This window comes from Bos indicus x Bos taurus, chromosome 4 (genome assembly GCF_003369695.1).
Source record: "Bos indicus x Bos taurus breed Angus x Brahman F1 hybrid chromosome 4, Bos_hybrid_MaternalHap_v2.0, whole genome shotgun sequence".
NCBI lineage: Eukaryota > Metazoa > Chordata > Mammalia > Artiodactyla > Bovidae > Bos > Bos indicus x Bos taurus.
In genome coordinates this window covers 71,743,081-71,760,915 of record NC_040079.1, presented here as the reverse complement: position 1 = coordinate 71,760,915, position 17,835 = coordinate 71,743,081, and the positions used below count along the sequence as shown (strand labels likewise).

General features: G+C 41.7%; 1 pseudogene; it reads right to left on the bottom strand.

The window, feature by feature from the left end:
- Window positions 1–15,406: 15,406 nt before the first annotated feature.
- Window positions 15,407–16,345, bottom strand: LOC113890841 (annotated as a pseudogene).
- Window positions 16,346–17,835: the final 1,490 nt, after the last annotated feature.

Here is a 17,835-nt window from a genome sequence, read left to right as displayed (position 1 = left end):
AATGCCGTTTTAGCCTATGCTGGATTGCTACACTTGCACAGAAATACTGATTGACTGTTTTCTTGTACCTGATAACCTAAAACAATGACTTTGCTGTGTATTAATATAATATCAATAAAAATATGGGGGAAAATTGCATTTTGAGTACATGCACAGTCCTAAATGGACTCTGATTTCCACTGAATGGATTTAAATGCCTTGTCATTTTGATCCTACATAAATCTTGCCATTTCTGAATGAAGACATATATTTATAAATATATACAACTGGACAAAAATTCAGCAGACATTCAAGTTAAAATTTTCAATTAAGTTAAGTCTATATCTCTACTTCTTTCTATATACCGGATTTTTTCACATGATTTCCTATTTTGTCATATCTCCCCTGTAACTGTCCAACGTTTAAACCAATGTCTGGTTTCAATAATAATAATAGGTGTCATTTCTTGGAGTTTGGATCTAAGTGTTCATTTTCTTGCTAAGCTCTCACAATAATCATATAAGGCAAGTACTCTTCACTAATCCCATTTTGCAGATGCAGAAACTAAGACATAAGAGAGATTATGGAACTTCCCCGAAGCCTTCTAGGCAACTCAGGCATTTGAATCTGAGCAGTCTGGCTCCAGAGCCCGCTTTCTTAGTCACCACACTAACCTCTCTGATACTGCATGCTTATACGTTGTATCTTACTCGTTTCATCACTATGTTCCAGCTGCTTGTGTCACCTACATGCCTACCATATATTCAACCTCTTTGACTTGAAAAGTTAAACACATACACACCAAAAAAGAGTTAAACAAATTAAGTTATAATGAATTGCAGACTTAAAGGTAAAATATTGGGTTGGCCAAAAACTTAATTCAGGTTTTTCCATAAATACTTATGGACATACTTGAATGAACTTTTTGACCAATACAATATAAAACAATAAAATTTTTAGAAAATAAACAGAAGAGTACCTTTAGGATTAGGAAAAGAGTTTTTAGACTTGACAACAAAAACTTGATCCCTTAAAGAAAAATTTGATAAACTGGACTTCAAGTGTAAAACTTTTGCTCGGCCAAAGACCCTGACAATTATCCTCCAATTAAAAATAAATAATTTTTATTAAATTGCATCAAAAAAGAAACAAAGACTCTGTTAAGAATATATAAAGATAAATTACAGATCAGGAGAAAGTATTTACAAATCATATATTCAATAAAAGACTTGTATCTAGACTATATGAAGAGCTCTCAAAACTCAACAGTAAGAAATAATCCAATTCAATCCAATTAGAAATGCACAAAAGACACAAACATACATTTAATTGAAGAGGATATACAGAGAGCAAATATACATATGAAAGGTGTTCAACATCTTAGCCATTGCTGCTACTGCTGCTGAGTCACTTCAGTCGTGTCCGACTCTGTGCGACCCCACAGACGGCAGCCCACCAGGCTCCCCGTCCCTGGGATTCTCCAGGCAAGAACACTAGAGTGGGTTGCCATTTCCTTCTCCAATGCAGGAAAGTGAAAAGTGAAAGTGAAGTTGCTCAGTCATGTTCGACTTAGCAACCCCATGGACTGCAGCTTACCAGGCTCCTCTGTCCATGGGATTTTCCAGGTCTTAGCCATTAGGGAAATACAAATTAAAACCTCAGTGAGGTATTACTACACACATATGAGAGTGACTAAAATTAGAAATACTGAAAACGTCAAATGCTGGCATGGATATAGAGAAACTGAATCACTCACATGGCTAATAGGCATATAAAATAGTACAGCTACTTTGGGTAATAATTTGCCAAAGTATTGTGAAATTAAACATATAATTACCATGTAATCCAGCAAATGCAATCTTGGACATTTATCCTAATGAAATGAAAACTTGTGTTCTAACAAAACCTATATAAAAATGCTCATAATAGCTTTATTCATAATAGTCATAAACGAGAAACAACCTAAATATCCTCCAGCAAAAAAAAAAAAAAACAGTTAAAAAAACTGTAGTATTTCCATACAGTGGAATAATAGCAACAAAAAGCAACAAGGTATTGAAATTTAAGACAACTTGGATGGATCACAAGGGATCCATCCAATCTCAGAAAAGCCAATCTCAGAAGATTGCATGCTGTATGATTCCATTTACACAACATTCTTGAAATAACAAAATTCCAGCGATGGAGAACAGATTAGCAGTTTTCAAGTGGTATGTTGATTATGATAGTGTTACATGAATTCACACATTAATAAAGTTGCACAGAACTATACAGACAGAGATATAAATACAGATACACACACACACACACACACACACACACTTTTGAGGAAATGCAACAATGGTGAAATCTGCTTGTTTTTATAAGCTCGGTGGATTGTCCCAATACCAATTTTCTGGTTGTGATATCATACTATACTTATGCAAAGTGTTGCCATTGGGTGAAATGGAGTAAAGCATACATACAATCTCCCTATATGTTCTTTGTTACAATTTCCTGAGAATCTATAATTATTTCAAAATGATTTTTTTTTTAAGTTGGACAGTTAAGACCAAGACCTTAACCTTGAGGCACTCCATTAGATACCTCATTCCAGTCAGAAAAATGCCATAATCAACACTAATTGGGGCTTCCCTGGTGGCTCAGATGGTAAAGACTCTGCCTGCCATGTGAGAGACTTGGGTTCGATCCCTGGGTCGGGAATACCCTGGAGAATTCTTGCCTGGAGAATTCCATGGACAGAGGAACCTGGCAGGCTACAATCCATTGGGTCACAAACAGTTGGACACGACTGAGAGACTAACACACATACATACAACACTAATTGAATAAAGTTATTTCTATCAGCTGTAAATTAATCTAACGGTATGATCATCAGGACTTCATTTCACCATCTTAAACAAAAAAAGATCAAGGGGGACTTTAGTTGCTTTTCTGAAATTAAGATAGACTTATGTCCACTGGTTGCCCCCAACCTACAAGTTTAGAGACTAAAAGTGAGATAGCTAGCAAGACCAGTCCTGTTGAGGCCAGGCTGGGTCCTGATGATGATTTCTTTTCTATGTTCTCATAAACCACATTTACTAATTCTTAAATTTGATCCAGGATTAATGAAAACCTAGTCACGTGTCCTGATTTCTCCAGTTCCCTTTACCTATTAGTTGGTCTTCCTTCCTGACATTCTTCCATCTGTTCATTCATTCATCACACACTTAAGTAATGTTCATCTTGCCTTTCTCTATCCCATGGTTCTAGCTTGCTCTTTACCTCTCTGTGGAAACAGAGGAGGGAGCACCTAATTTAGCCCAGAGGGAACAGGCATCTGCATAATGGGGACATTTAAGCTGGTTTACCAGAATTCTTTTCTTCCTCCTCCAGAAGACTGAGACAAAATAACCTCTTGAATGAATCAGCAATTTTCCTGCCAAACAAATTCTTCACAGTCTTTGAAAGATCTACTCTGATAGGCTAGGCTATTATCCAAGAAATCTAATCTACTTCTCTAAACCAACAACAAAAGCCAACTCTTCTTTCCCTACATCCTTTTCTTCCAAAATCAACTGAAAAGGAAAAATGAAATGAAAACTCTGCCTATGCTCTCAAGTCCTCTATCTTCTGTTCAAAACTCCAACAGAGATAAAATTCTAACTTCTTAAAGTTGTGGATTTTATATCAGAAATGGATGTTAGAGATCAGCCTCGTCATCAAAATGAAAAAGAAAGACTTGGAAGGATGAGTGCAGCAAGCCAAGAGTTGGCCACATGGAAAAAGCAGACTTTCCTCTCCCAGCCAATGTCCCTTCTGCTCTGTCTCGTTTGCTCAACACAGTCTTAGGGATATTTCCTGGTTGCCACATCTTACAGTAGTCACTGAAGGAAGAGGGCTGTCCCCTGATGGGCTTTCTCAGGGGATGATTCATGTTCCAAAGGATGTGATGGGCTCCTTGAAGAAAACAACATCTGATTTCCTTCTTCTTTTTTTATGCTTATCAGGGTCTGAGTTTTAAGAAGTTAACATTTATGAAGTCCCCACTTCATAAACCAGGACTTTGTAAATCAAAGGGAAGCCTACTGACTCCTCTTGCTCTAGTTAAAATCAGGGAAGCCCTCCCCACATTGTTTCCTTCCACATCACTTTTCACACGAATGAAGAGGGGACCCATTCATGCTTCTCACAGTCCACGCCGTTATCTTCCCTGAGACCATCAGTACCAGCCTCAGCATACTTTTAACCCTATTTATGTCACCATAAGAAGCCTAGGGCTCCCAGGGCAGCACTGTCCCCCCATCAGCTCTAAGAGCAGCAAGGGAACCATCACCTGAATTACACACACACTTGGACACACACAGTCCCCATCACCCATCTTGCCTATTTTTTTACTTAGCATTTATGATCTATTTTAGCAGATCTGACAAACCGTCTACTTTACTTGCTTCTCTGTCCTCTTCTGGAATAAAAGCTCTATGAGGACAGGAATTTTGTATGTTTTCTTCACTGATCTACCAATGCTGCTACCACTTTCCAGGAGCTCAAAAAACAATGGTTAAATAAATAAGCCCCCAGAACCATTTTTAGAAGTCTGAAAGTTCAAGGACCAAAGGATGACTGAGAAGTCTGAGAGGAAAGCAGAGACCCTAGTTTCTCGTGTATGGCAACCAGAAAGCTTGAAGAGAAGAAGGCTTCAGCCCCGAGGATCTCCAGAACTGGCATCAATGACATGAAAGAGCTGGTAACAGGGGGGCTATTCAGACAGCACACAGGGCCAGACACAAGTAAACAGCAGGGCTTTTGCAACAGGGAACAGAAATACCTTGCACAGAAATAACTACAATGTGTCAAGCACTGTCATTAACTTATCACAAGCACCATTCAGAGTGGTCTTGTTCTCACGTACAGATGAAGAATCTGAGGCAAAGAGGAGCCTGAGATTCACAACAGGGAAGTGGCAGAGCATGTTTTCAAACCTAAGTCTTGTGGAGTTCCAAATCCATGCCCTTTCTTCTCCCTGAGCCTACCTGACCTCTTCACTCCAGGTATCAAGGCACCTTCCAAGATCACCTGGTCCAAGTACATCAGAGGCTCCACCTCCAATCCCCAGATAACCAATAGGATCTGTCAGTTCTCCACTTGTGGTAATGAAGGAGATCAGGCTGAGACCCTGGATGCTGTCTTCCTTTCTCTCCTTTCTATTTTCAGCTTTATTGAGATGTAATTGATAGATAAAATTACATATACTTAAAGTGTACAACACAATTTATGATAATATGTGTACATTATAAAATGTTTACACAATCAAGCTAACACAACCACCAACTCACATAGTTACTGTATGTGTATATTTGTGTGTGTGTTGTGTGTGGATGTGGATGTGTGGTGAGAAAGCTTAAGATCTACTGTTAGTAAATTTCAAGTATATGACACAGCATCATTAAGTACAGTCACCATGCTGTACATCAGATCCTCAGAACTTATCTCACAACTGCAAGTTTGTACCCTTTGATCAATATCTACTTTCATTCCCCCCACCCTTAGCTCCTGGAAAACACCATTTTACTCTCTGTTTCTATGAGTTTAACTTTTTTTTTTTGATCCCATAGATTCCATATAGCATCTATCTCTCTGTCTGGAGTACTTCACTTACCATCTTGCCCTCCAAGTTGATCCATGTTGTCATTGTAAATAGTAGGATTTCTTTTTTATGGCTGAAAAATATTCAATTGTATATATCTACCACATGGGGAAAACTATAGAACTCACTAGAAAGTATTATACTTTAAAAAATTAAATTATCAACTGAAGAAAAGTACAGTGAAAAGGAGTGGGAAAGGAGGTGATTAGAATATAATCTACTGGTATGTTTTGTGAGTAAGGTTTGATTAATCATTGCCAGACCTCAGGAGAACAAACAAAGGAAACTTCAAAAGCAAGGAGAGAGGTGCGTTAGCACAGTGAAACACTTGAATGAATTTTCTCTGGGATGGTGATCCCTGGAGAAACCTTCATCCTGGATGGTTCTGGATGGTTCTTACTACCATTGGGAGAGGTTTTGATCCAGATCAGATGGCCTCTTGCTGTTCCTTGGCATGCCAGCTATTCAGAGCTGCAGTCCTTGCAGAATTAAGGTCACAGGTAATGACTATGATTATTGCTCATCATTAAACCTTAAGTAAACCTACAGGGGGCTTCCCTGGTGGCTCAGACGGTAAAGCGTCTGCCTGCAATGCGGGAGACCAGGGTTCGATTCCTGGGTCAGGAAGATCCCCTGGAGAAGGAAATGGCAATCAATCCACTCTATCACTCTTGCCTGGAAAATCCCAAGGACGGAGGAGCCTGATAGGCTACAGTCCATGGGGTCGCAAAGAGTCGGACACGACTGAGCGACTTCACTTTCAAACCTACAGAAGGACATTGTTTAAAGGTACTATAGGTTTTTAGCATATTAACTGGACAGAATCTTCACACCCAAGAAATCTAAAATCTAATATGGGACATTAGGTTTAGTTGGAGAAGAGAGAAATAAAAATGTGAAACTAGGATAGTTGTAAGAAAGATGGTCATTAAAAATGAATGCAAAGGAGGAAGACATAATTTCACTGCCTCTGTTCCTAACAAATGGTAGTGTTCTGGGAACTGGTTATTTTCCAAACTGTCCAGTAGGTGTCAGCATAAGACAGGGTTCCTAGAATTGACCAAGCTTTAAACCAGATACAAAAAATTGACTAATAGACAATCAAGTTATAAAATAGAGAAAACATAATAAAGATGGGACTAGAAAAATTCCACAGGAGCTGTTTAAAAACAGAGCTGACATAAACAAACTTTCCTTATGGGTAATATGACAGCTGGACGAGGTGGCTCAGAAGACCCCATCTGGCTCTCGTATTCTTTGCCAGGTCAGCATCTTCCAGAGCTCGAGCAATATTCAGCATTACTGGAAGAGTGGGTCACTATTAACTAGTACAGGAACCAGTAAACATTCCCAGGGAACATAGATAACAGTGCTCAGGTAGAGGGACCCTCTTTAAAAAGCAGGTACCTTCCCAGCTTCTCAGAGATTTACAATGTAAAAATAAAAATCCTCTAATTCCCAGAAGGATTACAAAAATGAACCAGGGGAAAAGGAGGAAATCAAAGTTTGTATGAGCAGTTTTCAGAATGTGTTGAGTCAGCCAGGGTGAGCTTCCTGGTGGAGTTCGCCTTTGGACTGATTGAAGAGAAGAGAGCCACAGAACCAGATCTCCAACCTAACTCCGCTTTTCTGCTCTTTAGTCAGTTTTCCTCCTCAAAATATGAACGTATTCTACTCTGAAAGTATTCAGAATAAAATAAAAGGACCAATAATAAAGAACATAAACAGGAATTATTTTTCCACTTCACTACATAAAGGTGGCTTTCCTCCTAGCTCAGTCAGTAAAGAATCTGCCTGCAATGCAGCAGACCCAGGTTTGATGCACGGGTCAGGAAGATCCCCTGGAGAAGGAAATGGCGACCCACTCCAGTATTCTTGCCTGGAGAATCCCATGCACAGAGGAGCCTGGCAGGCTGCAGTCCATGGGGCCGCAAGAGTCGGACATGACTTAGTGACTAAACCACTACCACCACATAAAGATATTATTGATATTTTAAAGGAAAAAATGGGGGGAAAGGGTATATCTATCAACTACCTAACAAACACAGTATGTCTATCATATAATACTTACCAAAATCCTGAGATATACCGAATCACTACGCTGTATACTTTAAACTAACACAATATTGTAAATCAATTATATTACTTCAGTTTAAAAAGTCCTAAGATGCAAGTGATATTGTTCTTATTTGTAGATAAAGCATCCAAGGCTCACTGAAGTTATACAACTTGCCCAATATTATGAGATCTAGAATTTATGAGTTAGTACGCTGCACCAGCTGTGTGAATGCACTTACAACCATCCTATGAAGAAGTTTCTAGGATTCCCATTTTGCAGATAAGGAAATGAAGTCTTAGAGAAAATAAGTTCTTGCTTCCCCAAGGTCACAGAACTCCTCATTAGTCAAGCTCAAACTCAGATTCATGTGCTGCAAGCTGCATTCTCTTGAAACTGACTCTCAAACAGAATTAAGACTCTGAGTGTTTTGGGGGGAATGCCTGTAGGATTGGCACCTGTGGAAGGAAATGAATGAAAACAGGATTAGGAGGCCCGTCTGAGTTGGGCCAAATAGCCAGGCTTTTCTACACCTGCCTTCAGTCATTGGATGTGCACGTGGCCTTGGAGGAGGCAGCCCTCTGAGGCTGAGGCAGACCACGAACGGCTGACGGCCCACACTCCTTCCAGGAGGGGACATCTCCACGTCCCTCACATGGTGCCTGCATTTAGCAGCTCATCGTGTTCTGCTCCACCATGATAATGGCCGGCAGTCGACTTCGGTGGAGTTGTCGTGGTGGGTACAGAGTGGTAAGCCCAGGCCCCAGGCCCCAGGCCCCAGGGGAAAATGAGCACCAGACTCTCACCTCTGGTATACGTCAAATAGCATCAGCTAGAAACCGAGAAAGGGGTGGAAGCAGACAGTGCTGACTCAACAATAGTGTTGGTCATCAAATGCAGGTTGTTGATTGACAAAATCCAGGTGGCCTAGGAAGGGACGTACCAACCCACTTACAGACCCAACAGTTGGTCTGGGCACTTGTGCTCTGTGGTAACATCTGACCTCCCTGCTGCTCATCACTCAGTCTCTGCAGGCACCACCAGAGATGGCAAACCTGCCTGGTGTCTCCGGTGCTGGCCTGGCCCCCTGCCAGCCTGCCTGCCCTAGCGAGGCAGGCATTGAGAGGGCAGCTTTCTGTTTGGAAATGCAGTCCACTTGTGGTATCTCCAGCAGGGAAAACAGCACAATTCCAGCCTGAGTGGCAAGACATCCTCAAGCTCCTACTTGAATTCAGAAAACAGCTGACTTAACAGAAGGCAAAAAGCGGGTAAGCTGAGCTCACTCGGGGACAAGTGGGCACCAAGCCAAGCCAGCTTTCCGAGGTGACATTCTTCTTCACCGTCATGCTAGTTGGGCATGGAAGAGGTGTCAGTGAAGTTGCAGAATGGGAAACATGTTGCCTGGTGAACCTGCAGCCCGTATCTGCCAGAAACCTCAGCACCGTCATCTCCACCCCGTGCTGCAGTCACTGGTTCCTCATGAGTTTCACTGCCTCAGACCAGCCATTCCTCACCCTGGAACAGCACATCCCCTTGGCCACAGGCAGCAAAACTCAGCCAAAGCCTTGGCTCAAATTCTCCTCTGTGAAACCATCCATCCTCATCCTCCAGTCAAAAGTAATTTCTCTTTAAATTCATTTAGTAGCTACCACAAAGCGGCAGGAGTTCTAACGTTTTAAATTGTGCCTAAGAATCACCCTCTGCTGCTGCTGCTGCTAAGTCGCTTCAGTCATATCTGACTCTGTGCGACCCAGTAGACGGCAGCCCACCAGGCTCCCGCATCCCTGGGATTCTCCAGGCAAGAATACTGGAGTGGGTTGCCATTTCCTTCTCCAATAAGAATCACCCTCAAGCACTTGATTAAAAGCCAAATCCCAAGGAGAGGGTGGGATGTATGGAGGTAGTAACATGGAAACATATATGTTACTCTGTGTAAAACAGATAGCCAGTGGGAATTTGCTGTGTGACTCCGGGCACTCAAACTGGGGCTCTATGACAACAGAGAGGGGTGGGATGGGGAGGGAGATGGGAGGGAGGCTCAAGAGGGAGGGGACATATATATACCTATGGCTGATTCATGTTGATGTTTGACAGAAACCAACACAATATTATAGAGCAATATTCCTTCAATTAAAAATAAAGTATTTTTAAAAACCCAAATCCCTTGGCTCTAGGCTTCAGACATGCTGATTCATCAAAGATGGAGAGGCCTGGGAACCTGCATTTTCACTATCAGCCCTGATACTCCTGATGTACTTGGTATGCAAAGGATACTTTGAGAAGAATTAGCATCATAATTTTCAAAGATTTCTTCCCTCCAGAAGAAGAGGAGGATGCACTTGCTATAGAGTCTATTTCCTCCTCTAAAATACAAGTTTATATGGTGATAGAAACCCTGTCGTATTCATTGGAATCTCTCCTATAGTATCTAGCAGAGCAGTTTGCATACAGTAGGCACTCAGACATTGTTGATTGGTCAGCTACGAGTCTTTTCCATCTCTTGGTTTTCTTTTTACTCTTCCAAATGATTTGAGGTTTGGAGGAAAGCCTGCGTCTAATTCCTGCTTCACTCATATTTCCCTTCTGGGCTCCCTTCTGCTCTAAGATCTACATAAGCCACTAAGCTTGCCCATCACCCCTTCAATCTGCTCCTCTTTTAGTGGAACTTTTAGTTGTTTAATGAAAGATTCAGGCAGGATTTTTAAAAATTCACTATTTTATAAAAGATGATATTTTATTCTAAATTTTAAATATATATATATATATTCATTGGGTGTATTTTAGAAAATAAAAGCATTAAGAAAACCTAGCTGTAATCCCCGTTTCCTGTTTAATGCACTTTTTCACACATCCTGAAAGATCTCTTTCTGGGGGCTATATCAACAGACTTCATTTTCCTTTGAACCTCCCCTTTTTTTTTCTGAGAAGTCTGGCATATTATTACAGATTGAGATGGGAGACTGAGGGGAAGAGGAATCTAAAAGCTGTTTTAAATGAACAAAACTAGTTCTGCAGTTTAGCCTCACCTATCAAAAAGTAAACAAATATGAAACTTATGGTATAAGACTTTCTGGACTTGATTGTTCTCCTGAATTCTTTTAGTCAACACATTTATTGAGCAACTACTATGTGCCAGGCATTATCCTAGGTTCTTGGCCCAAAAGGTCAGTGGTCTATGTTGTTCACCCACATGGGAAGACTAAGCCTGTATGGATTCGTGGCCATGGATGGATGGGCCAAGTGGGGATGGGCTGCATATTCATACATGGGAAACTGCTATATAATAAGTGAGCTTGGCTCTAAAACCAGCATACTATTGTAACCAACTATGGGATATCTGAAGTATAAGAAACCCAAGTCCTATGTGGGCAGTGAAGCAAGCATTCTTTGTTTAGCTCCTAACAAGAAGAGCCATAAATCTTACCATTGCCAGAGCCAAGTATCCACCCAGCACCCATGTCTGCTGGCGCTTTGAGCTATGCTGGGCCCTAGTCTCACAGTGCTGATTTGCATAACCATCTCCTCCTTCTAGCTTCACTGCCTTCTACAGTGAATAGTTTCTGTAATTTGCCTAAGTATTCAATGCTTTCATGTGTCACCCCTGAAATAAGTACAGTAAGTACAGCCAAGTACAGCAAGTCCCCTACATATGAACTTTCAAAGATGCAAACATGAATTCGATCAATGTCATATGTGAGTGAAATTGCAGCTTGCACTCCATCTACTATTGCTCACGATACTTCAGCTCTACAATCTCCCACCTCCTCTCCCTCCTTCAGTCAGTAACTCTTCTTGACTTTTCATTCAATCCCAGCTCCTCTATGCCAGCTATTGTACTGCACTACTGTACTTTCCAAGGTACTGTACTGTAAGATCAAAAAATGTTTTCCCTACTTTTTGTGTTTTTTTTTTATACATTACTTGTGTGAAATGTATCATAAACCCATTACAATACAGTACTATTATAGTCAATCATGTTAGTTGAATACCTAGGCTAACTTTGTTGGATGTATGAACAAATTGGACTTACTAACATGCTCTTGGAAGGGAACTCATTCCTGTAAGTCCATGTAGGTGACTTACTGTAATATAATCAGTGAACACAACAGACATAGATCTGCTGCCATTGTGAAATTTACATTCAAATAAAGGAAACAGGCTAGAAACTGCTGCAGCTGCTGCTGCTACTAAGTCGCTTCAGTCGTGTCTGACTCTGTGTGACCCCATAGACAGCAGCCCACCAGGCTCCCCCATCCCTGGGATTCTCCACACAAGAACACTGGAGTGGGTTGCCATTTCCTTCTCCAGTGCAGGAAAGTGAAAAGTGAAAGTGAAGTTGCTCAGTTGTGTTTGACTCTTAGCCACCCCATGGACGGCAGCCTACCAGGCTCCTCCATCCATGGGATTTTCCAGGCAAGAGGACTGGAGTGGGTTGACATTGCCTTCTCCAAGGCAAGAAACTAGAAGCACTCAATATAATGCAGAAAACAAATGATGTGAAATGGTGAGAAGTGCTCTGGGGAACCAGAGCAGAAGGTCAGAGGTGCAGAGGTAACAGAGGAAAGGGGTACGACTATCGATTATAGATAGGAGGTGCATCAGGCAGGCCTCACTGAGACAGTGGTATTTGAGGAAACTTGTGAGGGAAGCCCTAAGGTGGGAAGTTGCTTGCTCAGCTGACAAACAGCAAGGAGACCAGCGAGAATGGATCCCAAGGAGCAAGCAAGGCAGAGAATACAAGGCTAAGGAGGGAGGTGATGGTGCACCAAACCTGCTGGGCTGCTTACCCATCATGGACTGGCTCCTACTGCAGGTAGGATGAAGAGCCATTACAGAGCTTTTTTTTCTCTTTTTCTTTTAATAAAGTCATTTTTAATTTTTTTTTTTTTTTTTGACTGAGCCATGCAGCATGTGGGATCTCAGTTCCCCAACCAGAGATTGAACCTGTGCTCCCTGCATTGGAAGCACGGAGTCTTAACCACTGGACCACCAGAAAAGTCCTATTACAGAGTTTTGAACAGGGAAGTGAATAGGGTTTTAACAGAATCTCTCTGGCTGCTTTATTGAGAATTGATCACAGGAGGCTGAGGAAAGAAGCAGGGAGACCAGTTAAGAGGCCATTGTAGCAATCCAGGCTTGAGATGACCATGGCTTGAGCCAGTGTAGTAGTAGAAATGATCAGAGTTTGGATGCTTGTGGAAATGAAACAAACAGGTGAAAAGGGGGCAGAATATAACCTTTAAAAGAATGTCCTTGCCTTAGGATATGATGAAAACTGGTTACAACCAACCAGATCCAAGATGGCAGAAGATTCGACTTCCAGTAGACCCTGGGCCTCATTAAACATGCATTGTAATACGTTAGCAAAGGCTAAGTGACACACCCACCAGCACCATGACAGTTCTGAGGCCAACCATAAAATGTCAAAAAGTGGACAGTGGCCCAATTCCTGGAAATCCCTCTCTTCCCCAAAATAATTGGAATAATCCTCCCACTTATTAGCTATTAAGTTACTCAGCACATAAAAACTAACCATGCTATATTTGGGGGGCCTCTCACCTTCTAAGATAGCCCACACTCTGTCTGTAGAGTGTGTTTCTCTCTACATCCCCTTCTTACCTGTCACTTTGTTTCTTGCTGAATTCTTTCTGCAATGAGATGTCAAGAACCTCTAATTCACCAGGCATAGAAGGGAGAGCATATTGGTCAAAAGAGACAGTTTTGCTGCATTAACAAGACACCCCCAAAGGAGCAGCTTACTGCACTTCACGTCCAGTGTGAGTCGGCTGTGGCTCTGTTCCCTGTGACTTGGCTCTGGTTTCAGGCTGGCAGAGCTACCTCTGTCTGAACCAAGATGCACTATCACCTGCTGGCTCTTAGAGAAGCCTCTGGAAATCATATCCATCAGTTCTGTCCACATTTATTCAGTTAAAGCAAGTCATATGGCTATGCCTAAACTCAACAAAATGGGGATATTTAATCCTGCAAGGAGGTGCACATCAGGAGAGAAACTGGATTATTGGGTGAAAAGTAATACTATCAGCCATAGAGAGCCAACAGAATCTCCTACTGGATTGGATGTGGGGTATGAGTGAAGGAAAAGTGTCAAGAATAACGTAGAGATGTTGGTCTGAGCAACCACAAAGACGGATCACCATCAACCCAAGTGGCAAAGCTACAACTAAAGGACAGCAAGGAGATGAAACCAGTCCACTCTAAAGGAAATAGACCCTGAATATTCATTGGAAGGACTGAGGCTGAGGCTGAAGCTCCAATACTATGGCTACCTGATGCTAAGAGCTGACTCATTGGAAATGATCTTGATGATGCAAAAGATTGAAGGCCAAAGAAGAGGGCGACAGAGGATGAGATGGTTGGATGGCATCACTGACCCAATGGACATGAATTTGAGCAAACTCCAGGGTCAGTGAAGGACAGGGAAGCCTGAAATGCTGTAGTCCATGGGACCACAAAGAGTTGGACACGGCTAAGCAACTGAACTACAACAACAACAAGTAAAGTATTTTATAGTAAAGGATTAAGTGTTGAGCCATGGGCATGATTGCGTCAAGTTGTCCATCAGATATACAAGTAGAGATGTCAAGTGGGAGGTTGAATAATATAGGTGTGGATTTCAGGTCTGACATCTGGACTAGAGACACAAATCTGGAAAACACAGTCATATAGTGGTACTTAAAGTCATGAGCCCAACTTGATCCCTAAGGGTATGTAGATGTGGCTAAGTCTGAGGCATGATGACATCAAGTTAAGGAAGAAGACAAGAACCAAGTGACCAAACTGAGCCTGAGAAGAACTGAGCAGTAAGAAAACCCAAGGAAGTGCTGCAAAGGCCAAATGAAGACATTTTATCAAAGAAGGAAAGAGGGGCAAATCGTGTCAAATCCTATCAAAGATCTGAGAAGTTTATTATTGGATTTTACAGTGCAGAGGTCCTTTGGTGACCTTGAGAAGAGCAGTCTCCATGGAGTGGCAGGAGTAAAGCCTAAATAGAAAGGATTTGAGAGAGAATAGGGAAGAATTAAAGCTAGAGTATAAACTACACTTGAATTTTTGCTGTAACAAGGAGCAAAGAAACAGGGGCTGGTAGGGGTGATGGGGTCAAGGAGGCTTCTTTTATTACCCTTTTAGGGTGGGATATATTAGGTTGGTGCAAATGTAATTGTGGTTTCAGAATAAATTTTACATCATCATAACTAGGCTCAAACAAATCTTTATTAATCAAAATAGGAATACATTGCCAACAAAGGTCCATCTAGTCAAAGCTATGGTTTTTCCAATAGTCATGTATGGATGTGAGAGCTGGACTATAAAGAAAGCTGAGCACCGAAGAATTGATGCTTTTGAACTGTGGTGTTGGAGAAGACTTTTGAGAGTCCCTTGGACTGCAAGGAGATCCAACCAGTCCATCCTAAAGGAGATCAGCCCTAAACGTTCATTGGAAGGACTGATGCTGAAGCTGATACTATAATACTTCGGTCACCTGATGCGAAGAACTGACTCATAGGAAAAGACCCTCATGCTGGAAAAGATTGAAGGCACAAGGAAAAGGGGACAACAGAGGATGAGATGACTGGATGGCATCACCAACTCAATGGTCATGAGTTTAAGTAAACTCTGGGAGTTGGTGACGGACATGGACGTGGACTGCAGCCTGGCATGCTGCAGTCCATGCGGTCGCAAAGAGTCAGACAAGACTGAGTGACTGAACTGAACTGACAATCAACACATTTTTGCCAACAAGAAATAAGTTTGCTTATTCCTGTGGCATAAAAATACGCGCTTCAGGATTCAATGAACTCTTGGAAAGCATTTTCTGTCTCTTGCTGGTTGTGGATGTGTTTTTCCTGCAAAAGGTTCTCAAGACTCTTCAAGAGGTGGTATTCAGTTGGCAAGAGGTCAGGTGAATATGGTGGATGAGGCAAAACTCCATAGCTCAGTTCTCTAAGTTTTTGAAGCACTGGTTGTGTGACATGCGGTCAGGCATTGTCCTGGAGAAGAACTGGGCCCTTTCTGTTGACCAACGCAGCTGCAAGTGTTGCCGTTTTCAGTGCATCTCACTGGTTTGCAGAGCATACTTCTCAGATGTAATGGCTTCTCCAGGATTCAGGAAGCTGTAGTGAATCAGACCAACAGCAGACCACCAAACAGTGACCTTTTTTGGTACAAATTTGGCTTTGGGAAGTGCTTTGGAGCTTCTTGTAGGTCCAACAACTGAGCTGGTCATCCCGGGTTGTTGTACAAAATTCCCTTTTTGTTACATATCACAATCTGATTGAGAAATGGTTCGTTGCTGTTGCATAGAATAAGAGAAGACAACCTTTTAAAATAATGATTGTTTTGATTTTCAGTCAGTTCACGAGACACCTGCTGATGGAGCTTTTCCACCTTTCCAATTCGCTTCAAATGCCAATGACCATAGAATGGTCGATGCTGAGTTCTTTGACAACTTTTCATGTAGTTGTAAGAAGATCAGCTTCAATGATTGCTCTCATTTGGTTGTTGTCAACACCTGATGGCCAGCCACTGTGCTCCTCATCTTCAAGGCTGTTGTCTCCTTTGCAAACCTTCTTGAACCACCTCTGCATTGTACATTCATTAGCAGTTCCTGGGCCAAATGCATTGTTGATATTGCAAGTTGTCTCTGCTGTTTTCCAACCCATTTTGCCTAATGTCATTTTCCTAGTCTAAAGTAAATGTAGAATAAATAGCAAGTAATAAGTCATTAGCAAAAAAAAAAAAAAGGAAGAAATGTGCATTAAACTGATGTATAATATAATCACATTTAAGAATGTACTCCAATATCAAACAGCAAAGTGCAACAATGCAAAATTGTACTTACTTTTGCACCAACCTAATAGCATAGAAATAAATGCTGATGGGAGTGGATCCAGTAGTGTGTGGGAAGTTAGACGAAAGGAAAAGGAAAGAACTGCTACCATGCTGTTCTTGACTACCTAAGAGAAGATGGGAGGGCTCAGCTTTAGACAGGAACAGGGATGGTCCATGGGCTTCCCTGGTAGTTCAGGCAGTAAAGAATCTGCCTGCAATGTAGGAGGCCCAGGTTCAATCCCTGGGTCAGGAAGACCTCTTGGAGAAGGAAATGACAACCCACTCCAGTATTCTTGCCTGTAGAATTCCATGGACAGAGCCTGGGGGGGCTAGAATCCATGGGGTTGCAAAGAGTCAGACTTAACTGAGCAACTAACACACACACACACACACACAGATGGTCCATCCAGGCACAGACAGGAAGGATGCAGATGCCATGCGGGTGGATGGGAAGAAAAGGTGAGTATATGAAAGTTCTCTTCTTGCTGCTTTCATTTTCTCCATGAAGTAGGAAACACGATCATCAGCTGAGAGTAAAAATGGGGAAGAAGAGTTAGAGATTTGAGGAGAAGGGTAAAGTGTGAGATATTTACTCCAGATAGAAATCAGAGCAGTGGTTGTCTCTGGAGGTGGTGGTATAGGAATGGACTGGCAAGAGACTTAAGAGAACTTTCTGGGTGTGATGGTAGTATTCTATATCTTAATGGGGCTGTGGGCTACACAGTGCATGCATTCATCAAACCATCAAACTTATAATCTGCACATTTCACTGAGCATAAGTTACCCCTCAGTTTAAGAAGAAGGAAGAGGAGGAAAAGCAGGGGAACAGGAAGAGGAGAAAAGTCACCCAGGAGAATGGAAAAATGAATGGAGAAGTGTGGTTTAAAGGCCCACTTTAGGCTAATAGTCATTAATTCAATTAACATCCAGGTGATGGTGTGTTATTCAACTCACACATTTAGCTGTACAGGTACAGAGCAGAGTTGGGTTGATACAGGACTGTGGTTTTGCCAAGCAGGTCTTGTGTAGTGAAAGAGCTATGCAAGGGAGTGTTTGTAATGATTGACTGCAGCGACTGTGGCTTTCAAAATAAGGCTGAATACTGTGTGGACTGAATACCAAATCCATTAGCACACTAAAATAGACACCTTGACTGTCAAGGTAGAAGCATTCATGTATTTTAGAAAAAACACTTTTTGTTGATCTGTCTAGTAATCAGCTTCATCGATGCTTCTAATCATCTCTGATTGCACCTTATCCTGTTAAATGTATTCATGTGCTCTTTGAAGGCCCCCTCCTTTGCGAGCTCAGAAATACATCA